The 24,688-nt window shown below is 40.1% G+C and overlaps 1 protein-coding gene across 1 annotated transcript in view; it reads left to right on the top strand.

Moving 5' to 3' along the window:
• The first annotated feature begins 5,180 nt into the window (after positions 1-5,180).
• Positions 5,181-24,688, top strand: part of UGT8 (UDP glycosyltransferase 8) — a 50,791-nt gene continuing 31,283 nt past the window's right edge. The window contains exon 1 of the mRNA XM_063310169.1: positions 5,181-5,784. The gene's annotated coding sequence lies outside the window, so the exon portion shown is untranslated. The remainder of the gene's footprint in view (positions 5,785-24,688) is intronic.

The following is a 24,688-nucleotide window of genomic DNA, read 5'->3' as shown; positions in this document are numbered from 1 at the left end:
TGGAAATTATTTCCATCCTTAAGTTCCATTATTCTTAAATAGCACTCCTGAGTAAAGTCTAGCAGTTCTTGTATGCATAACAAAATTGAACAAAAATTGAACTGAACTATGTAATAAACGTGGGGAGGATAAGGTATGGAGATGGGAAGATGGTTTGAATCTGGTTGCTTGTGCAGTCTGTGTGCAGTTACACATAGGAGTTGGGTAAAACTTGATCAGATACAAGAAATCTGAAAACAACGTAAGTACAGATGGTGGACTACTTTATGGATGTCACTAATCCACTGAGCATCATAGGAAAAGTGTCAATGTTTATCTCAGTCTCTTACCCAAACTGGGATATACTGAGAAGCAGAGGTGTAAGAATGTTTATTAATCAGAAATTTGTATAATCTATGTAAGGAATAACTATTTTATTTTATTTTTAAAAATTCTTTACATTTAACTCTAGTTTAATAGATGTTTAACCTTTTTTCAAAATTTTCAAAAAAAATTGCCTTCAAAATTTGCCTGAATTGTTATTCTTGGGAAAATTCAATAGCAACTTAAAACTTTGTAATGGAATTTCACCAACTCCCAAACACTGCAAGTTTTTAAAAAGCCCTCCAGAATAGTTTGCCTGATCAAAAGTTGCAAATTAATATCAGATTCCATTTTAACTACCTGAGGTTACAAAACTTTTCTAGGGGTTCTCATGCTTTACTGTAGTAAACATTTTGAGGATTTTCAAGAAATTTGGGCAGCCTTGGGGAATTTGTGTAACTGGACTTTGTTGACTTTATTAAAATATTCTTAAATATGAGTGTGTGTCTCTATCTTCAAAAAAAGAGGAGATGGTATTCTTTATTACTATGTCTGGATTATTTCTTCAGAATCCTATTAACTTTGTTGACTTCATTAAAACGCCCTGTGCCTCCCTGCACTAGACCACACCCTCTCCCTTCCTTCCCCAGCCTTCCTGAACTCCTCCACACCCTCTTTCTCCAGTCTCCCTGCACTTGCACACAAGGTTTATGACTGCATCGTTTAGTGATGTCAGTCCTGCTCTCAGCTGTAGTCCTAACTCAAGGCCTACCTGTAATGTGGAAGTTAGAGATTACCTATAGAAGTCCTTCTCAATACAGGTAGTCCTCACTTAACCATGGTAATTGGGACTGGGATTTCCATTGCTAAGCAATGCTATGGTGAAGTGCAATGTCACTTGACTACATCGCTAAGTGACAGAAATCCTGGCAGTCTCCGTTGCCATTGTTAAGTGAGGATTGGCAGTCATTAAGTGAAGACTTGCTTGTGACTTCCTGCTGGCTTCCAACAAGCAAAGTCAATGGGGAAGCCAGCAGGAAGTCACAAGTCCTGGATGGCTTGTAATCAGGCCAGCAGGTGGGTAAGTGGCTGCTGTGGTTTGGCATGAGTGCAGCTGGGCAGGGGGGGCTGCTGCCGAGTGTGGGATGGCATTCAGGTGGCTGGCATGGTGCAAGCACAGCCAGGCAGGGGTGGCTAGTGTGGAGTGTGGGAGGGTGCAAAGGGCTCCTTGGGAGAAAAAGTGGCAGGAGTGGGAGCAACTGACAGGAGCGACTTGTGACCTTCCCTGCCAGCTTCCCCACTGACTTTGCTTGTGGGTAGCTAGGAGGGAAGGTTGCAAATGGTGATCATGTGACCATGGGACACTGCAACTCTCATAAGTATGAGCCAGTTGCCAAGCGCCTGGATCATGATCACATAGGGGGTGCTGGGACAGCCAGAACTTTGAGGATTGGTCATCGATACCACTCATTCAGTGCCATTGTAACTTTGAACAGTTGCTTTATGAGTGATGATTAACTGAAGACTACCTCTACTGTACTCATTATTTTAAAATAGAAACATCAATCAGCATCTCTTAAGAATAGTAATTATGCACAGTTATTATGCATACTGACTGGCAGAGTTTCTTCAGGATTCAGACCACACCCTTTCCCCACTTTACTTTGAAACACTAAAATTGAACTTTCATTTTTGTATTTATATGTAAAGTTTGTACCAAGAGATAAGATGTAAGGAGGGAAATTTGTGGTCCTTCAGATGTCACACAACCAAAGATCCCAGAAGCCCCAATAATAATGAGAGGTCTATATGTATCTTACCCTTAATATAGCTTATGAGTTTCTCAGAAATTTTACAAAATGGGTTCTCCCATACATCACAATAAAAAATGACATATATAAGTCTGCTTTAGAAGGTGCATGTATTGCCTATCTCACAGCTGCTGTATGATCTTGTGAAAAGATACAGCCGTTTTAAGTTGTACTAGATGAGTACTTCAATTGCATTCCAAAGTTTCTTGTGCAGATTCAATCCAAATTCTGTACAGCCCTTATAATGTACATGTATGTATCATCACCATTTATCTTCAAAAAGAATATCAATTAAAGACATGTGTGTCTAGATTTCTTGCCAAGGAGATAAGAATAGCAAGTATAGAAGCTATGTGAAAATGCCTCAAATATGAGTGTTTAATATGCAAAATACAAAAACCGAGCCTTCGTTTACTTGCCAAGTGAACCCTACTAAGTTCAATTGTTACAGATTTAATTATTAGAAATAGCTTTATAACAAGTGTGTAAACTGTATGAGTATTTTCCTGCCTAGAGTGAAGGTTTCAGGTTTCAAAAGTTACCCAGATTGCCTAACAGTGCTGCTGAAAAATTAATCTGGATGCTTGTTGTGCATATCACCTTTTCTTCTGAGAAGAGGACAAACACGTTTAGATTGCCCAAACAGAAATAGGCATACAGGAAATAGGAAAAGAATCTTGGGGAAATGCCCAAACCAAGATGGATATCAATAGTGTAGTATAGTAGTTTCCGCGCTAATAGACTCGAAGCCAAGTTGGGGAATGTGGCATTAAAGGCAAACATAAATAAAGTGGGTATAATAGAAAGATGTTCAGAAATGACCAAAGTGGGTAATGTTATTCTCTACATGATAATCAAAGAGCCTCCTCCACAGAATCAGTGTGGGAGATAATATCAAGCCGATAAATTAATTTAGGATGGGCCAATTTCATTTCTCTACTCTCCCTGAGATTGCCTGCCTGATTTTATTTTCAGTTTGATCCAGATTGGTTCTAAATTCCTATCTTGATTCTGAATTATTTATTTATTACAATATTTATACCCTGCCCTCATTCTTTTTTTTTTTTGGTAATAATTCTTATTAAGGATTACAATTAGAAAAAATAAAAATGAATACAGTACGAGCTACAAAAAATATAATAAAAAGAAAAAATAAAAAGTGTAGGAAAGAAAAAAGAAAAAGAGAAAAAAGAAAATATATAAAGAAGTAACTTCCCCCTTCATCACAAGTATAAACAATTTTAGTAATTTATCACCATGTGTTAAAACACAACAAATATTTTCTTCATCTCATATCTCATCTCTTAACTATAAACAAAATCCAAAAGCCTCGTCATTCATTTCATATCAGCAAAAGTCCATTAAGGGTTACCAGAGATAATTACATATTTATTTTAACCTTGATCAAATAAATCAGCTCTGTATTCCTTCCCTGAACTTTTAACAATCTTGGTTTTTAATCCCTTCAAATAATGTCTTAGAACTTGATTTTTCTTTTCTTTTTTTGTCCCTTCTCAGAGAATCCTTCAATACCTTAACAGATCTCTTTTGTACATCTAGTAAGGAAAGATTATCCAAACCACTCTTCTCATTTAATACTTGTATGTCCCCTTTAAGTATTAAGACATCATCTGGTCTCATTTGTATGTCCAATTTATCATCATTTTCCATATCATTCTTATAGCCTGTCATATTTAAATCCACATTCAAATCAATTTCAGTTTTATTTGGTATAGCTTTTTTTTCTTCTGTGACATCATTAACTCATCATCTATCTATGGTATCAGACATTCTTAAAATTAATATCTGAGTCCATTGCTCAAAAATATCCTTCAAAATATCTACTGCTAAAGTATTTTGCTTGATTTTTTGTTAACAAGTCAAATTTAAGCACTCTTCTCCTTTAATTGTAATCTTTATTTTCTTCTAGTTCCCTCAGGTATCCAATGTTGAAAGTCCCAAAGTCTAGTTCCTGGGACAACAATGACATCAAAATAACAGGTGCCCTGTGGTTGTTTCACAAATGGCATGTTTAACACAATCATGTAAGTCATATTATTTGCATGATGTCATCATACATGTCCATTTGTTGCCACTGGTGTGTTGTTCACAATACATAAAACCATAGGATAAAAACAATACAGTCAGTGCCCCTAAAATTCCAGAATGCTGTTCCATAAGATTCTAATTAAAAAAATAGTATTCAAAATTATAAATAATACAGCAAAGGTTATTAGACATCAGATTTAGCAAGATGAAAGAGATGTATTGCTGATGTGAAAAGAAATAACTTCTTGACTGAGTAACCTGCCCAGGGTCCCTCCTTGTGGGGGAGATGGGCGGTGATAAAAATATAATAAATGAATAAATAAATAACCTTTGTTATAGCAAAAACAATCATTACACAAAGGTCCATGAAGTGGAGTTGTGGTGACCATAACTATCTGCCAAAATCTACCTGTGTCCATTAATGTGCTTGTCTCTCTAAGCAGACATTTTCATATAAAGTACTGAAATCATCCTGTGCAGTAATTGCCCAGGTGAATGGAAATTGTTCATGTGGGATAGAAAACAATCTTGGAATCAAATCTACATTTTTAATTGAAAATCTAGATATCTCAGGCTTCACCTCCTAGATGTAGTAGAAAACCTAAATATTAGTGGGCACATACTGTATGTATTGAACAGAAGACTGCATCTTACTTCGGACACTTCAGAGGGAACGGTTGCTAGCACTGGAAGGATGCAGGCTGCCTAGTATTGCTTTGTCTGCTGCAGCAAATGTTGCTTGGCTGGCCAATGTTCGCGAACGTCCTGAGATGACAATCAGTTTCATCAATACCTTAAATTACCAGGCCAACGCCTTCCCTCCCTTTGCAGTCCAAGGCACTTCTTTAAATCTCGTCTCCATTGTCACGGCGTTGGGAGACCTGGACGCCCCCGCGCACCAGAAGCCACGTGTCGTTTTCGCGTTAACGTTTCTTCCGAGGGCTGCTTGTGTCTCAGTCGCCACTCGCCCCTCTCAGATGACCCCGCCCTCCTGAGAGAGCCTCTAAGTGGCCAGGCGACTTGGAGGGAGGGAGGCTCAGTCCCGCCTGCTGGGAGGTGGAGATGGGGATTGCCCCATGTAATGATCTATGCCGCCTAGACAGTGCTAGCGATCAGAAGGCGTCCGGGGACTTCTGGGAGCGGCTTTCGGGACGGGAGCTGGAAGGAAAGAGATTCAACCGCCGCCTGATCTTCCCATCTCTCTCCGGGGACTGTTGCTGCGCGCGATACGGAGAAGAACACCTAAAGGGCTCAATGTCAGTAACGGTCCATGTGCACAGCTGATGCTACGAGGCCAATTCTGAAGTCAGTGGACGAGGACAGGGGACGACAAGAAGCGCAGGGGAGTTGAAAGAGCCCTGAGCTGCGGAAACCTTCATTCTGCCCGAAGCCAGAGGCCATTGCGAAATCTCGCAGCAGGTGCAGCAGCTAAGAGACCTTCCCTCCTCGCGCCGCTGCCACCGCAGCGGACTTGAAAGAAAAGATAACGAGAACGCGCGCCGAGAACATCTATTTCATTTAAAGAGGACGAGAAAATCCCAACATCGCCGCGGGAACAGAAGAAAAAGAATTCTAGCTGCAGAAACACACCCAACGCTTGGGAAGCAGCTTTTGATCCCAGGTAAGCGCAGAAAAATGCAGGTCCTGGAGAGGAAGCAGAAATACCTCCTCCTGAGGAGGAGGCAAGTGTGAGTCTGTCTGCGCGAGTGTGTGTTTCTGTGAAAAAGAGAGGAGGGGAATACTGAAGGTGAAATTGGCGCTGAAACCTGCGGGCGGGGGTGGAGCAAGTGAGAGAGTTGGAGGATGCGCGCGTCTGTGCGAGGGGTGCAAAAAAGAAGGGAGTGGGCTGGGGTTGCGTGCGCGCCGCGGCGGGTCGAACACGGAAGGCAGTTTGCCAGAAACTACACTTCGTGGGTGCGTGAACTCCACGGGGGTTGGGGTGGATTGGCCGAAAGGTGTGGGAGTGCTAAATGGCGATGTGTGGTGGGGAGGGAAGCGAAGGACGCCGGAGGTTCCGGTCTCACTGGGGATAGGGGGTGATTTGGAGGGCGCGTGGCCTCTTCACGTCGCGGATTGCGTGAGCGCGTCGGCTCTCCCGTTTCCTAACTCGTAGCTGGCAAGTAACTTGGCCCGGACGGCTCGCTCGGCGCAGCGGTTTCCCCCGGCCTCGGGAGTGGAGGTAGAGCCGGGAGGGCTCTGAGCTGAGCCATTGGGTGGCCTCTTCCTCCTCTTACCCGGAGCTGCGTCCCGAGTCACCTGCCTTGCCGAGCCCAAGCTGCCGTCCTTTCGCGGCCGGGCCGTGTCCCCTATAGGGGGCAGTCTCATTCTCTTTGCAGAAGGAGACGGCCGCCGAGCGCGGAGGGGGCTGACGGCCGAGGCCTGGAGAGGTGGGAGCTTCCTTGTCCGGAAAACTGGTGGTGAGTGGGAAGGCAGGGGATGGAGAAAAACCTGTGCTGGGCTTGGGTGCCGAGGCGAAATTTAGCCTCTTCAGGAGTAGAAAGAATGAATGAGGATGTCGGAGGGCAAGGTTACTCAGGGTGAACAGTATAGTAGCACACCACCCCGCCCCCAATCGAAGTGGCGCTTCAGAAAGAGACTACAGTATTGCCTTGGCATAAAAGAGCGAGTTGTTTTTAGATAAGAAATGGAACCCCATATAAGAACTTCAGGGAAACAGGACCGGAAAATAGGCGACTCTCGATAGGTCTGATCATGCTAAACCGAGGTCGCTAGAGGGACTGGCCGCATGAGCATGGGGCAGGTAGGGGGCTGCAACAAAAATAGTTTTAAGCGGGGAGAACCAAGTTTGTTTTTTAAAACGGGTCAAAGCTTAAAACTGAAAATCTTGCCGTGTGAAATTACAGGCCTTGAAGAATCATTGAAAGGTATTGTGTTTTTCCCCTGGCAGAGTAGAAAGTGAGCAAGATATAAAATATATTAATGCCAGAAGATTAAATCTCTATAATTAAGCTGAAATAATTGGGCTGTAGAAGGGGTTGCTTATTAATGCAGGAATTGGTTCTGGGGCCTGGACAAAATGGTATTGGAAGGGTATATATTTGTATACATGCCGAAATGGATCAGAGAGTAGCAAGGCCCTGCGACTTCAGGAAGAATGAAATGTCAGGTGCAGTTTGACTTTGCTGATATTCTTCTGCTGTACCACTGCAGTAATCACCTCCTCACCATCTCTTTCTTTTTAATGCTAGTTAGTCTTCACACGCTTTTTGTGCTTCTCAGAACTGTAACCACCACAATACATGTCATGCAAGGTATTCATTATTTTCATAAGAAATTGTGAGACTGAGATAAACAAATGGTATCAGTGTCTTTAGTATCTTGCCTTTTTATCACTATTGTGAAAATAATCTTGTAGAGAGATATTAGTGATAGTTATGATTCTCACATTAGAAGCAAAATACCAAAACCTAGTATATGCTGATTGCTAAATAATTACTTGGTTATAAAATAAATCAAATAGCAAAACAGACATAAATGAATTGTATGTACATAGTTATATGACAGCCTGTTTAAGCAACCATTTACACATATTAAAATATTTTTTTGCCACAAAGTTGTGCTTCAGTTATAGTACCAACTCAAATTCAGACAAATCGAATTAAAGAGGAAGGAATGATCAATAGGCACATTTGGAATACTGAGAACGTGATATGGAGATTCTCATAAAGGGCAGCCCTGAGGAAAGTTATCAGTTCACAAAATGATAATTTAGCAGAGAGAAAACAAATCTTGTTAATTCCTCCGTCCTCTTATATCCCCCTAGGATTCCCCTCAGTGCCCCAGCTTATCTTTGTATGATCCAGGCACTGTTCCAAAACAGGACAGGGTTGCAGTTACTTAACATTATTATTTTCAAGACTGTCTGGTTCTTGTAAATAAAGATGTTAGAAGCTGTAATTGGCCTTGCCCCCTTTTTAAGTAAAAGGATATTATAATCTTAAAATCACATAAGGAAGGGTCCTTGGCAGTCATGAAGAAGGTAGGTGTCCTTTGGCACTTTTGCCTTATGTCATTGCATTGCTCACTTGACTTGAAACATGCACACCAACTTCTGTTTAGCAGCAGTACCTAGAAATTATTGGGTCATCACTTGAAAGTTAATGCCTAAAGTCATACTAGTGTTCAACTGGCAATACTAGTCATAGTGGCATAACTTTTTTTGTACATATGTTGAACATATGGAAATATGTTTATGCCCAAGGGACAAAGGTATAGTTTTCCTTACTCTCCACTTTAATAAGTATCAGATGGTTTAGGCTAAGGAAAAACTGAATACTCAACACACATAGTAACTTTGTTCACAATGCTGAAATACTAAACCTCCTTATACTGCATGGCTGACTGCAGCAAGAAAGTATGGAGAAGGAGAGGGATGGGATGCACGCCCCCATATTAAATAGGGTTGGGGCTAGGTGTGGATTGGGGAAGGAAGACAACTGTACTATCCTGGTCTTGTTGGGCTAGGAGAGATACCATGGGAAGCCGTGAGTAGGCCTTACCAGGGGAAGAAGTAGCTGCTCCTATCTGGGACCCTGTGGCTGGATCTTTGGGCACCTGGCCTCAAGCTGGTGCTGGTTAATGCCAGGTCTATCTAATTAGATTGCATCCATCCATGATCTGGTAGTGGATGAATGAGTGATTTGGACTATATCACTAAGACCTGGTTGAGGGAAGGCAGTGATGTCTTCTCAGGAATCTGCCCAGCCAGATTTCAGGTCCTGTACCAACTTCAATGCCAGGCTGGGATAGTATTGATCTACTGTGACACCTGATCTGCAGCAAGGATTGCTGTTCTAAATGTGGCTGGAGATGAGTGTCTCTGTGCTCAGTTAGGTCGTAAGGACGAGGTAGGCATCCTTTTGGTGTACCGGTTGCCTTGCTGCTCCTTAGAATCTCTCCCTGAGTTACTAGACCTGGTTGCCAGATTGGAGATGGAGACCCACTCCCTCATCTGTTGGTACTGGGGAACCTCAATCTCCAGGTGGATGGGGCTGAGTCTTAAAGAGCTCAGGATTTCATGGCCTCCATGACAACCATCAGCCTGTCCTAGGTTATCTTGGCTCTGATGCATGTATGCATCACATGTTAAACTTTGTTTTCACATCTGAGCAATTGTGTGATCTGGATATGGAAGTTATTACAATATTATCTGCCCTTTATCGTGGTCAGATCACTTTCTGATCCAGTTGCAGTTGGCTACCACCTGTTTCTTCTGCAGGTCCTGACACATTTAGATGGCTTCTTCCTGCAGGTTTCTCCCGGCTGGCTCTTTGGTTTTCTGAGAACTTCCAGGAGATAAAGTGGCAAAATCGATGTCTGGTGCATAAGTGGAGAACAAGTTAGACTAAATTTGACTGAGCATGTACTGTATGTCCATACTCTGTGGCCAAGTTTGGGCTTACTCTACGGCATACTTATTTTTGCTTTCTTAATGCTTTGGCTGATTGTCATCTGGAAGCCTTTTTTGGGTGGCTAACTCCCGTTTGGAAAGAGGGCCCCCTGCTGATTTACCATCTGGCTTCTGTGACTAGTTTGCTCAATGTTTTGCTGGTAAAGTTACTCAAACTTGCTGTAATTTGGCCTCCACTTGGATGAGGACTTTTGTGGCATTTTGCCAGGTTATCTGCACTTCCTTTTGGTCTGTTACCTCTGAGGAAGTGGATAGGGTGCTCTCTAGGATGCCCTTGCAGGTTGGATCCTTGCCCCTCCTGGTTTCTTCAGACAGCTGGGGGTGGGGGATTGGCAGGTGGTTCCATGGATCTTCAAGTCAGTGATGACTTGGTGTAGAGATTGGTCTGGCAGCTCTCATGTGTGGCGCCATCAGGATCTGTCCCACACTCCCCCCAGTTATTGAACATTCACATGAAGCCAGCAGGAGTGGTCATCTGGCAGTATGAGGTTCGGCATCGTGTTGGGTAACTAATGATACCCAATTGTATGTTGGGTAACTATTGGGTAACTAATGATACCCAATTGTATGTTGCAACCCTGGACCATTCTGGAGATGCTGTTAAAGTTTTATTCCAGTGTCTGGAGGCTGTGAGGATCTGGATGGGAGAGAACAGGCTTAAAGTGAACCCTAGCAAGATGGAGCTATTGTTTGTACAGGGAGTTCCTTTACGTTCCCTGTGTTGTCTTGGATGGGGTTGCACTGCCACAGAAGGAGTAGGTCTGTGATGTGGGGATGTTTCTGGACTCCAGGCATGTGTTGGAATAAGCAGAAACTTACTGTGAAAGAGCAGGCTGCTTAGAAAAATTGCAGGCACCTGTGCTGCCTTCTTCCCCTCTTGAGCCTTCTCCCTAGCATCAGCATGGCAGAGTTGCCAATAAAACTGCAACCTTGAAACTGTTGTGGGAGGATACAGGAGGAGACTTGTGTGTTGATGCTCTGCAGCCACCAGCAAACCCTCAGGAACAAAGGAAGGGCTTTTTCCTTCAAAGAGAGTGAATGGTCCAGAGGAAAAGAAGTATAGAGGCACAGCAAGGAGAAGTGCAAGTATAGAAGCACAACATGGAAAGTTGCAAGTATTCTCCATGCTGGCCAGTAACAGAGAAGAAAAATGCAGAAGAAATTCCAGAGAGAGGAATTAAAGCAGAACAGTGTTTGTATGAAGAAAACATTGTTATAAAATAGTCTTCCTGTAGAGGCATAGTAATAGTAATTGAACAGCAACAGAGTATAGTAATTATAATTGTTATAGTAATTAGTGTAGTAATACAGAAATAATAGCAATAGGATAGAATATAGAACTGAAGCAATAGAAAACACTCACATATAGACTTGTTTCATATTTTACTTTGGTATCTTGTTTTTTTTTTATTTAAATAAAACATCTCCCCAACTGTTACAGGGAGATATAAAAACCCACCTGTCCAGGGTCCAGTCCTTTTGTGGCTCTTTTGAATCTGAGTCAATCTAATTGGGTGCAGTTAAAAGAAAAACTTGTGATACTTACCTTCAGAGCTTGCTGGAAATTATTTCCATCCTTAAGTTCCATTATTCTTAAATAGCACTCCTGAGTAAAGTCTAGCAGTTCTTGTATGCATAACAAAATTGAACAAAAATTGAACTGAACTATGTAATAAACGTGGGGAGGATAAGGTATGGAGATGGGAAGATGGTTTGAATCTGGTTGCTTGTGCAGTCTGTGTGCAGTTACACATAGGAATTGGGTAAAACTTGATCAGATACAAGAAATCTGAAAACAACGTAAGTACAGATGGTGGACTACTTTATGGATGTCACTAATCCACTGAGCATCATAGGAAAAGTGTCAATGTTTATCTCAGTCTCTTACCAAAACTGGGATATACTGAGAAGCAGAGGTGTAAGAATGTTTATTAATCAGAAATTTGTATAATCTATGTAAGGAATAACTATTTTATTTTATTTTTTAAAATTCTTTACATTTAACTCTAGTTTAATAGATGTTTAACCTTTTTTCAAAATTTTCAAAAAAAATTGCCTTCAAAATTTGCCTGAATTGTTATTCTTGGGAAAATTCAATAGCAACTTAAAACTTTGTAATGGAATTTCACCAACTCCCAAACACTGCAAGTTTTTAAAAAGCCCTCCAGAATAGTTTGCCTGATCAAAAGTTGCAAATTAATATCAGATTCCATTTTAACTACCTGAGGTTACAAAACATTTCTAGGGGTTCTCATGCTTTACTGTAGTAAACATTTTGAGGATTTTCAAGAAATTTGGGCAGCCTTGGGGAATTTGTGTAACTGGACACTGTTGACTTTATTAAAATATTCTTAAATATGAGTGTGTGTCTCTATCTTCAAAAAAAGAGGAGATGGTATTCTTTATTACTGTGTCTGGATTATTTCTTCAGAATCCTATTAATTGTAGGATAAGTATGATCCTGTAAGTTTCACTTGCTCTTTTCCAATTACTTAATAAAATTGGAAATAAAAGTACTGAAAACTGATTTTTCATAATAGTTTGATATTGCAGGTACTGGGTTTAATACTCTCACGACATCATTGATGAGGCCCAATTCCATACCCCATGTTAGTATTTCAAAAATATTTTTTCCTTTAAAAATACTGTACTTTTTCCCCTATGTTTTTATACAATGTTTAATAGCTATAATTAGCTATAACGCTTAATAGGCATCAGTGGCAAACTTGAACAAACTGTTTTCTAGCTCTCATTAGTGCCCTAGTGATTCCCTGACATTTTGTATTTAAATGTTGATTTAATTTGGATCCAGTGCTTCTAGTTTTGGGGGACTTTGGGGGATGGTGTGCTCATAGAAGCTTATGCCTTTTAATGAACTTTGTTAGCTAGAAAAAGTTCTACCAGACTCCTCCGGATTCTCTGGCTATCGTAGACTAACGCAGCTGTCCTCCTATAATGTCTACAAAACAGTAGGTTTCTTTATCAGCATTTGTTTTGGTAAGAAACAGCGTAATTGCTTATACTGTTGTTGTCTCTGCCTTTACAGAGTATTGCAGTGGTTAAAATTTTTGCAAAATCTTTTTGGCTAGAGACAACAGTAGGGCAAATAAATATCTGTTTCTGTGTCAATGAGACACAGCTTGCTGATTAGAGCAGAGTAGAAGAGTGATTTTGAACAAGGTTACAGTTTCAGTGTTTGGCAGCTCCAATTAAAACGATCTCATGTATCAGGACTAGAAAGACCTCTGCTGGAGACCTTGGATAATGACCGCTAACCAAATACACATGATATGCTATGCTACATCCCTCTAAAGGCTTAGGTAGCCAAGGATTTGTTACAGCAAGATACCCATAGATTTCCCCTGAATGGGAATTCAGAGACGTTCCATCTGCTTTTTATCTCCAAGAAATACTGTAAATATATAATGATTAGTAGCTATTGAAAGCCCTATTCCTCATACAGTTGTTTAACCTGATTTTAATTCAAACCCATGGTAATAGGCAATTACTCCAATGTGCTCTGATTTCCATAGTATATGAAGTATATATTTTTGTCCATATGAAGCATTTTTTAGATTAATTTGGTTACTTGAGAACCTAGCAATATGAGAGAGGTATCTACTTTCCACACCATACCTCTACTTTTAAAAAAAACTTAAGTATTTCAAATAAAAATTTGGAAGTTTTTCCAACTTTTTTTTAATCAATTTGGCTACAGTTTTCTCTAGATTCATTAGCTTTTCAACTTTTTCTGAAGTTTGGTGACTAGACCTGCACTCAGTTTTCCAAAATGGTCACAGCTTGTTAGTAATTGAGAAAATGAATGTATGAATGACTTTAGTACAAGTCACAGACCCACCAAAAATATAAAAATAAAAACATAAAATACAGTAAAATAAAATAAGAACATGATAAAACAGAAACATTCAGTAAAATGACATAATAATGTAGCACTCTATATTCTATACAATATAACCAGTAATCAATCTGACAACTGCACTATTCAGACCAGCACTTACACACTGAGGCAACACAGAACACCAGAAAAAGGAAAAAGATCATTGTAATGGTTGCCTATTCTAAAACACCATCAGATTCATGAGTAGGAATTCAAAGATACCTGATTTATTAAAGAATAGTATGCAGGATCACAGAGAAAGCTGAGAATGGTGAAAGCGCGCCAAATTCAAACTAAAAACTCTGGGTACAAATGAAATCCTTCCCCCCGTAGAATCTTCTCAAGTTCACAATCCCAGGTGCTCCTAACGGTTTCTGATGGTCTGTGGGAAAAGTCCTTGAGCAGAGAAAATAAGCTAAACACATTCCATTGTACTGATTTCACATACAGAGCTTGGTACAAGGTCTCACAGCAGCTCCTTCCCAAACAGAAACACGCGTCAGCGCCATGGCATGTGAAATGTTACGATATATAAACTACATTGAATCAGTGAACATAACAATCATCTGTACAGCATCTTCCAGCAAAATGGATACCCTCTCAACTTTATCAAAAAGTGCCTCACCACCCAACCCACTACAACCCAACCAATAGAAGCGATGAAAAGGATAACACTGCCATACATCAGAAAGCACCAGCAGACTGTTACAACTGCATGGTATCACCGTAGCACATAAACCAACTAAAACTCTTCAAAACATATTAAGTAACCCAAAATAGCCCAAGAAGAAAAAACAGGAGTTATTTACAACATACAGTGCAAAGACTGTAACAGCTACTATGTAGGACAGACAGGCAGAAGACTAGCAGAGCGCATCCACAAACACCAACTAGCAGTCAGAAGACATGATGAGAACTCCTTAATCTCACAACACATGGACAGACTCAACCATAGTTTCATCTGGGAAACAGAGAGCATCCTAAATCAAGCCAAATCCAAAAATGCCAGAGAATTCCTGGAAGCCTGGCACTCAGACAGCCATCAACAGACACACAGAGATAAACAATATTTACATACCATTCAAAAGAGACAATAGAAAAGCCAGCAAGCAACAACCAGATACGCAAAAATCAACACTAGGATTAACACCAGATGAACAATCAAACAGCATAATACACCTTAATCAATGAACTATTAACTCAGTCAATCAACCAAGCAGCAAACAACAGCCCAATCAAAGAACTCCCAAGGAGAGAACAACACCCCCACCAACACAAGCAGGGCAACCCATTGTATATAAACTGAGAGCAAGACCCACTCCCTCTTTGTACTGAAGATGTTGCCTAGTCTGGCAATGAAATGTCTGCAAGAAAAGGCTTAGAGAGCACCAAGGACTTCACAGTTCAACTCTGAGCTACAAATACTCACTTCGATTTGTACATACTCCAGCTGCAATGTGTCCTTCTATTGGTTTCCTTAAAAAAATGGCTAATCTCATCTCTGTTTTGATTAAAACCATGCTGAAAATACCTTAAGCACGATTGCATGAAATGACTGATGCATAATTTGCAAATTGATAAAATTCTGGAAACTAGCTTCCCTGCAGGTAGACCTTACAGTTGGAATAGGTGATACCAAAACTGATGTGTTTTTACTTCCACAAGTCATATGATGGGCAGATCTGTAAAGTTTTGGTACCACACAAATACATACAACATAATGTCTTTCATATATCAGGAAGTTGTTCTAAACGAGCACTTCAAACATTCTCTCCTATAAAAAGAAGCAACTGTCTTAGGTACTAGGCTGTTGTGAATGAGAAGTTTATAGCATGGTATTCTGATAAAATTTGCTTCGTATATAGCATGGTATTCTGATAAAATCTTACTTCATCATGAAACTTACCAATTTCAGGCAGTCCCTAAAGATCCAACATCATGATCAGATGCAATGCAGCAAAAGTTATAAATAAGTCTTGGTCTGAGTTCTGTAAGGCTTCTTGTCAAGAGATCATTTGTTTTCAGGAATGATTGGTGGTTTAATAGTATATTCTAAAAGAACCACATATAGCTTTACCTAGACAGAATCTAGTCTTTGGACCATTGCTTTCTCATGCTGAAGCAGTGTATTAATGTTCTTGAAGTATAAATGACTTCAGAAGCAGAATGTATTATTTACAAATAGAATACTTACGTATGCTATTCAGTCGCAAATACAAGTACTTATTTATACAATCAAACATAAGACAAAAATCCAAGACAACAACACAGAAAAACAAAGGAAATGTGTCACAATCTACATATAAAGTGCGCAATATGCTGAGATACAAGGGTTGTATTGTATCTACCACTTAAAAGAGCTGAGGATAAAACAATATGCCTAACTCAAAAAAAAATTGTTCCTTAAATTTGGGGAGGTTAATGTCCCTGGATAGTTAGCAGGTTACCATGTATTTTTCGTAATGAATATTCTAAAGCTGTACGTTAAGGAGCCAATTTCAATTTCACGGTCTGTGTTCTCCAGCCTTTGATAAATTCGCCTTTTGGCATGATCATAGCCAACAAAAAGAAAGATAACTTTGGTTAATCCAATAGAGTTTATTTTATTTTCCATTGTTGTAGCCCATAATGAAGTGTAATCATCCGCCAGAGCCAACAGTGCTGGGCCCAATTGGGGGGGGGAGAATAATTTCAGCCAATAGGACATTACTAATCTTCAAGATCTAACTTCAGTTCTAGGATCCCTGCCTCATGCTTGGAGCTGTATTAGGGATGCTTTTAGAAGCACTGAGAATGGAAATAAGAAATTTAGTTTGTAAACCTCTAAATAGTTGCAGCTCAGCTGAGTTCCAGATTGTTTATCTTTACTTCCTGTTTTGTGCCATTTTGGTGAGGCTGTTAGAAAATACTAATTCTCTCTCTCTCTCTCTCTCTATGTATGTATGTATGTATATATGTATGTGTGTATGTATATATACACAGGGGGGGGGGATGTGAGACCCACTAAAAGTAGGCCCAAAAGGTTTATCCAGGAAGATTTTAGCTAATACAGCATGTAGAAAACTACCAGAATGAGGGGTTTGAAGAAGATACAAGTTACAGCTTCTACCTCAACTGGATGAGGTACATAGAGAAAAGTCAAAGTGGGATTGATCAAGCTTTGATGGGCTGGTCAAGTCTTGTTAGAAGGTATAAAAATGGGAAATACAGTTGACACCATTATTTTGAACAATAGTCTATGTTGGCATCCCACACTAATTCTTTTGGAACTCAAACCTAGTCTGGCCAGCTAAACTTTTGAGTTTTTTAATGTATTCATGATTGGAATTTACTTCTAGTAGTTCTAGTTCTGAAAGTGAACAATAAAAGTTATAAACCTGTATTTAATTAGACATGTCTGAGTATCTGCATCAGTAAGAGCAAGTGTCTCAATCCTCAGTGTGACAAAACAAACCTGCTATCAACCCCATAGTGAGATTTGAAACACAGGTAGTCCATGAGTTATGACAGCAGTTGGGACTGGAATTTCTGTTGCTAAGTGATGCAGTCGTAAAATGTGATGTTATGTGACTGCATTGCTTAGTGACAGCAATCCTGGCACTCTCCATTTCTGTTGTTAACCAAATCCCATCAGTTGTTAGCCAAGGACCCAGCTAGATCCAAGCCATTCCCAGCTTGGTCCCTCCCAGCTCCGAGCCTCGGTTCTTTCAAAGTAAGGGTCTACCTCCCCTTCAACTCTCCCCAACTGCCTGTTCCCCCCCATATCTGCCTTTCTGGCCACCCTACACCCTGCCTTGCGGGATGGAAAGCAGCCCCAGAACCATGCAGCTCTGGGGCTGCTTGCTGTGCTGCAGATCAGGAGCTTCTTGGTGCACCATGGCCCTGAACTACAGTGGAAAGCTGCAGCCACTCTGGGAAGCTTAGCTGGCCCAGCCCAGCCACAGCTACCCTCACTGCCCTGCAATCTGAGGTCACTGCTGCCCTGCGCTCTACTGCCCCAGCTGACCTTCGCCATCTTGCTCCTGCTGCTGATGAGGCATGCCTGGCCTGGCCCTTCACAAGGCAGCTGCTGGCCACATGAGGCCTTCCCCAGGTCTCGCAAGGGAACTGCCGTGCACAGCCTCAGGAAGAAAGCCTTGTATGGCCAGCAGCTGCCTCACAAAGGGCCAGGCTGGGCATGCTTGGTCAGCAGTGGGAGCAAGAAGATGGCAAAGGTCAGCTGGGGCTTTGGAGTGCAGGGCGGCAGGGACCTTGGAGTGCAGGGGGCCAAAAGAGTAGAGATGGGGGGGAGATAGGTGTGGGGAGTTGAAGCACTTGTGCGGTAGTAAGTGCAGGCAGGCTGCCAAGTGCCCAAATTTTCATCATGTGACCATGGGGAGGCCTGCAACAGCCGTAACTTCAGGGACTGGGCATAAGTGCCATTCATTCAGCACTGCTGTAATGTCAAACAGTCGCTAAACAAATGGTCGTGACTTGAGGACTACCTGTACAGTTTATGGCTGTTCCAGATACTTTGATTCTTTTCAGGTGTCTGAAGCAGGCTATCAAATTGCAGCATGTTTCTATTTCATTACAAAGTGAAATAGCTTCTCTGAGACATCTTTTTTGCATTTTTTTCAAAATGAAAATCATGTAGATCAATGCACTTGTCAATCCTTACAGAGGCATTGCTTGTGAGAAAAGCCATGCAATCCCTAGGCTAGAATCAGTGAGATTGATTCAAACACAGACCAGGTTGTTAGGTGAGCCCTGTTGGTTGGTTTGTGTATATTGTTCGTTCACTATCAATTGCAAAAGAGAAGAATCTGTTTGAACCTCTGACATGTGATATACTGATTGTTGTACTTTTTTTTAAAAAAAAAATATTTTTGTTTTCCAGTTTTAATTCACTGCCAGTCACCCAGAGTCACAATAGCATGATGGGCAGCCATATACATTGTTTAAACAAACAAACAAACAACTTAGATGTTCAATCAAATTTATTTCAATCAAAGATCAGAACACAGGAGGCTGAATTGTGATTCTGGTGCTAGGGGTCACAACTCATCCAATTTTGCTTTGCATTAATTAATCAAGCATTAATTACCCTATATGCAAAGGGATTGATTTGCTGATTATGCCAATTCCCTCATTTCCTGCTCCTGGGATTCCCCATGGCAGATAACATTGTTTTGGTATTAATACTAGTAGTCTGTCATCAAAAGGTTCAGTTGGAACCTGCTGTAAAACTAATTCAAATCTTTCTAGCATATTGTTTCCAGAAATTCCTCCTCCTCAAATATATTGGGTTTCTTCTTTGTAAATTATAGGAAATGTCAGAAAAAGACATGTTCCACTAATTAGGAATTTTCTTATGTATACTACTCTTGTATCTTCTTTGCAACATGTCCTAAGTGCCATTTGAATGAACTGTACAGATCCTTTACTGTAATGGTTACCTCTCAGACTGATGAAGTTTCAGAAGACAGTTTTGTAAGCTGTAACATCTTGTGTTATCAATGAGGAAATCTGTAACCTTGCAGGTGCACAGAAAAGCTGTTAGTAGGGAATTAAAAAAGCTGCGCCCTCAAGTACTTTGGAATATATTGATTTTTAAGTGGGAAAGAATTTAGTTACTGGAGTTCTTGTCACCCCATCCCTTCTTGTCAAGCAAATCTCGCTGAAGATTCTTTGTGAGAATCATGCTTGGAAAACTTATTTTTAGTTCAGTCGGATACCAAAGTACCTGATAATGTCTTAATAATTCTTCAGAATAGTATAGTTTTTTCTCTTTTCTCAATTTGAATCTATTTAAATTTTCTCTTCTTTGCTTTTATATGATACATGCATTACAGAATGAGACAAATTTAGTCATAAGCTAAAATTAGAGACAGAATGAATTATGCATTTCTTTAATGTTTTTAGAATCTAGATCAGCCTTTCTCAACCTTTTGACCCTGGAGGAACTCTTGAAATATTTTTCAGTCCTCGGGGAACCCCTGCACATTCGGGCTCAAATATAGGCCAGACATTACAAAATTATTATATTTGTTTCATGCGTAGGCCTGTATATAAAGCTTAACAGTGTTCTTAAACTAAAAATAATGAAACTTACCTCTTTAATGTGAAGTTGCCCGAATTTGAAATAATTTTTTTAATAAATTGTGATCTCCCAGGGAACCTCTAGTGACCTCTCACGGAACCCTAGGGTTCCACAGAACCCTGGTTGAGAAACCCTGATCTAGATACTTGGCTCTCAATCTGAAATGACTGCTATAAAGGTCAAGCTAACCCTACTTTTATGGCAGAAATCCATGTTTTTGGTTATTTAACACAAATACAATAATTGACAAAATTTCATTAGTTTTTCCACTGTTTGTATTGCATGGAATCTTACTGAAATACCATTGTTTTCTTTCCTATAAAGTATTAGTTAAGGCCTGGATAGACTTGAAAATGGCTTCAATCCTCCTAATGCCTTCAGCTACTTATGTATTATGAGAAATGTGTTATATAACAATTTGAACTAGCAATACAGTACAGAGAAACAAACTCATTTTCTTTTAATATTTTGGGCCCTCTGTCCTCCTCCCCTCCAGAGGGAGACAAAACTTGTCTGGTTTTATGGGCATCTTTTCTCCTTTTAATATGACATCTTGATGTTCTCTTCTAGATAGAGGTCTCTAATGTTTTAAGGCCTTCCGATAGGCCTTGATCTCTGCACTAACAATATCCTTGCTTATATCTTTGTTCTACTGAAATTCTCAGCACGCATAGATGATTGGATTTCAATTTCTCTCATACTTTTGCTTGAGTGATTGCTGACAGTCTCCAAATTAGATGATTCCATTGCCTGCTTCTTCCCTCTACCAATTATTCGCTTGGAGGATTTCATATTAGGAAGTGCTTCCATTGTCAGTGCTGCGTTGTTTGTAGCACACTGCAGGCCTCAGCAGGTAAAATATGGTTACGCTCATATGCTTATGTGTCTTTTTCCTTCTGATACAGTAATATATGCTTTGCTATTAACAAATGATAGACAGTAGTGAACTAAATACTGTCAATTTATTTAGAAGAGATTGGTGAGGTCTAACTTTGCATTTATAAATAAGCTAGGTGAAACTGTTACTGTAAAATGGCAGTGTAACCCTGTATTGGATGGTGATGATTGTGATTAAGAGGAAGGCTTGAGAGTGGCTGGCTGTGTAGGTTTTTTGAAATCATGTATGAAATAATATCATGTTGAGTTGTGATATCACAGAATCATAGAGTTGGGAGAGCCCAGTCAGTCTATCAAGTCCAAGCCAGTGCAGGACTTATCTCTTAAAAATCTATTTTACAAAAACAGCTATTTTAAAAATACCAAAAAATGCCCAACATTTTGGAAACAGGGTAATGTATATGTTATGGAATAAGCTGTAATAGTCAACAGCCTATTTCATGAAGGTGGTAGATAGGACTATGTAATCTTGCTGCACAATGCTTTTTCTCTTCTTTGGAAAAACATGTAACAATTTTTCTGTTGGATATAATATTTGTTGATAGCATTCAACAAGTGATCTCAAGAAGCAGTTTTTTTCCTAGTTCTAACTTATTCTGGTTTTATGCAATTGATTGTTGCACTAAACTATGTTTGCTTAACTATCATTTATTGAATAAACTAGAGTTGGTTGGGTTCATACATCATACTAAGCCAAAATCATATTTTAACTTAATATGATATGGGAACCACATCATTAATTATTTATTCTATATTTTTATACTATACTGTTTCTAATAGTTAAAATATATTGCTTGTGTTTTTTTCCTCATAAGGCATGGCTAGCAATATTAACTCTGCATGGACTGATATAGGTCTGTATTGTGTGAAAAGGCATTCTTAATTTATACTATCATATAACTTAATTTAGAAATGATTGTGAGCATTTTTAATTATATAATTTCCACAGAACTTCTGGGGAAGAGCCAATGTGGTTTGGCTCTCCATGTTGAAAATTATTTTCTGTCTCTTCAATATACAACATGCACATACACACACATAGACATTTTTGTTGTTCCAGAATCTTAGCTATTATTTGGTTGGCCTACGCAGTGCATTAAAAAAGGTGTTTTCTAGTACAGCAGAATGACTATTTACTTACTTACTTACTTACTTACTTACTTACTATCCCACCTTTATTATTTTTATAAATAACTCAAGGCAGCCAACATAGCTAATATGCCTTCCTCCTCCTCTTTCCCCCACAACAACAGTCTTTGCAAGTCTCACATTGCTGCTGTGGATTCTGCTCCTGTCTCTGCATATGTCCATTTCTATTTCTTCCCAGCAGAGTCACAGTATGAAGACATTGAGACATGAAATATGTCTGGAAGACTTAAATTACCCCCCTAAGGTTTCTTGAAAAACAAACTTTGCTAAGCATGTTTCTTCTAGGAAGTACCTGAATTGTCTTGCTCCCAAGTTTCTATTTTAGAGATTAGAGGAAGGCATAAAAACTGTCCTAGACTTGATGTTAACTTTTAGAGAAGAATTAGTCAAGGATCAAAATCAGACATAAAAATCAGCTATTTATTCCTTTTCTTAGAATCCTAGATTATCTCTAGTATCTAACAGTAACTAAATCATTCTGTCTACATTTTTGTCTTCAGACTGAATCTGAAACACAATTGTCACCAAAATAACTGTCATCTTTTTGGGACTTTTGTTCTATTCCCCATCCCTAAATAGAGAGTTCTGAAGAACTTTTCCTGATAAAACATTTTGATTGGCCTGAAATTAGTAAAGGTATTGTAGACTTTGAATTGTGGATTATGTGGAAATAGGAACACAAGTTACTCTGTGCTGAGTCAGATTATTGCTCAGTTATGCTTGTTTTGTCTATCTCAGTGAGTTCTTAACTGATGATACACGTAACTAGATGGGACTCAGGCGTAGTCAGATGTGGATAGAAGGTAAGTCATTGAAACTTAGTTAGGTGATGGAATGGTGATTCTACGGTTAATTTGAAGAACCCATTTGCTTTGAACATTTCAAAGGCTAATAGATAAGACTGGATGGATCCATTATCAGCCAGGTGCAAGCAGAGAAAGGCAGTAAGTTTTCCCCAAATTGGACAAGGAAGGGAGGAGTAAGTGGTCAGTTGTGCAGGCAGTGGGAACAGATAGATAACAGCTAGCTTATATTTCTCCTCAGCTACAGCAAAAGTGTCCACTTTGGGGGGTTTTGCCCACCCAGGGGTGAGAATAATTATTGATGGCCAATAATTATGTGCCTCTTTGTTCTAAACATGTATAAAAGTTGTGTTGATTTGCAAGCTGAGCGTGCATATGGAACTAGTCATGGGTGCCCTTCTGCAGAATAAAGCTATAAAAGAGATTTCTGCTTTGCACGTTAATTGGCAAAGCATGCCAGGTTTTAAAGAACCCAGAATTCCTGGGATAACATAGGTTTTAAAATTTACTCCAGATTGTTAATACAGTAACTGAATGCCTATAAATGTATACGTTTCTTCTAGAAGAAATTGACTTTTTGTTTCTATCAAGGTGGATCCCAGGTGTTTTGATAGGTCCTACCAGTCACTCTAAGATATGAAAGTTGAGATGCCTTAGGTTACTAGAAGTAAGCAACCTGGGGCATTCATTGCTTCATGCTTAATATATGATGTCTTATGCAATTAGACATAGCTGTCTGTATCCATCCAAGTAGATGGATGACTAACACGAAGAATGTTAAATTCTTCCTTACCCAAACCCAAAGGGAGCCAGTTTGGTGTAGTGGTTAAGGCACAAGGCTAGAAACCAGAAAATTGTGAGTTCTAATCCTGCCTTAGGCACAAAGCCAGCTGGGTGACCTTGGGCCAGTCGCGCGCGCTCAGTTCTAGGAAGAAGGCAATGGCAAACCACTTTTGAAATCTTGCCAAGAAAACTGCATGTGAGGTTTAAGCCTGCTTCTGACTCTGAAAACGAAACTTATTCGGAGTCAGAAGGGGAAAACTAAACATATCAGCAAGGTCCTGAAGAATCTAAACTAGGAAGTAATTCAGCAGAGCAGGAGAAATCGCAGGAGATGATTGGATAAACTCCAGAGGGAGATTTGAAGCCTCCAATCAGTGCTTGAGAGAGGAGAGGAGAGAAGCTCGCAAAAGAAAAAAGAAGTGTGATTGGCTGTTAAGGGAAAATGGCACAGAAAAGAGCAAATAAAAAGGCAGGCATGCCAAGAGCAAGCTGCCAGGGACAACCACTCCTTTGAGCTCACAGCACCTGTGGAAAAATCCTTACCAGCATCAGAAGCCTTGTCTATAGCCAGTGTGGAACCAGCGCCAGTGCCTTCTGCCTTCGCAGAACAGCCTTCTGCTCGGGTTGCTCCTGTAGAACCTCTCTCTGCTATTCCTGTTGAGCACAGCCTCGCATCCAGCTCTAAGCCTCATCGCTTCGCTTCAACGTGATCTGGGTGTGCCTCCAGCTCTCAGCCTTGCCTGAACACTCCAGTCCAGCCTTGCCTCCAGATCATTTTGTTTTCCAAAATGTATTGTCCTATCTATTTACAGTATTTAAATGATTTCAGTAGCTGCCCAACTTATAGCAATGACTCTGGGTAATGTAGACAATTAAAACAGCAACAATCCCATAATCCAAACCACAATGTCTGAGGTTAAAACAATAGCTGAAGTTAAAACAAAAAGGCAGATCTTGCCAAATTGTCTGACCCAAATGCTTGGGGGAACAGCTAGGTCTTCAGTGCTTTACAAAAGGTTAATGGTATGTTGGGACCTTCTGAACTCCAAGATGCTGTTCTACAGGGCAGGCACTTCCACAGAAAAAGCATGATTCCTGGGTCCAACAAGATGACACCGTTTGATAGAAGGGACCTGAAGCATGCCCTCCCTACTAGGTCTGGTGGGGTGGGCAGAAACTCTTGAAGTCAAGGCAAATATGGTGGCAGCAATATATTTTCATTTGCTACATTTGAAATTCTTTCCTGAGATCATAAAGACTCTTGAGCATCATAGGTGACATATTTGCCCTAATAATCTTCCCTGTCTCTGACCTAATTGAATAACAGAAGCCTATTGGCTGGAACTCTTCAGAAATGTTTTTTCTGATTTCAAACTACCACATTCTAACTGAAATTCCACCACATACACAAAGGAATAGTCTTACTGAAGGGACCTGGACAAGCAGAAGGAAAGTAAAAATAATCTAAGAGAAAACAAACCA

This window comes from Candoia aspera, chromosome 8, assembly GCF_035149785.1.
Source record: "Candoia aspera isolate rCanAsp1 chromosome 8, rCanAsp1.hap2, whole genome shotgun sequence".
NCBI classification, from domain to species: Eukaryota; Metazoa; Chordata; class Lepidosauria; order Squamata; family Boidae; genus Candoia; species Candoia aspera.
The sequence above is the reverse complement of the archived record's forward strand: the minus strand, read 5'-3'. Positions and strand labels throughout refer to the sequence as shown.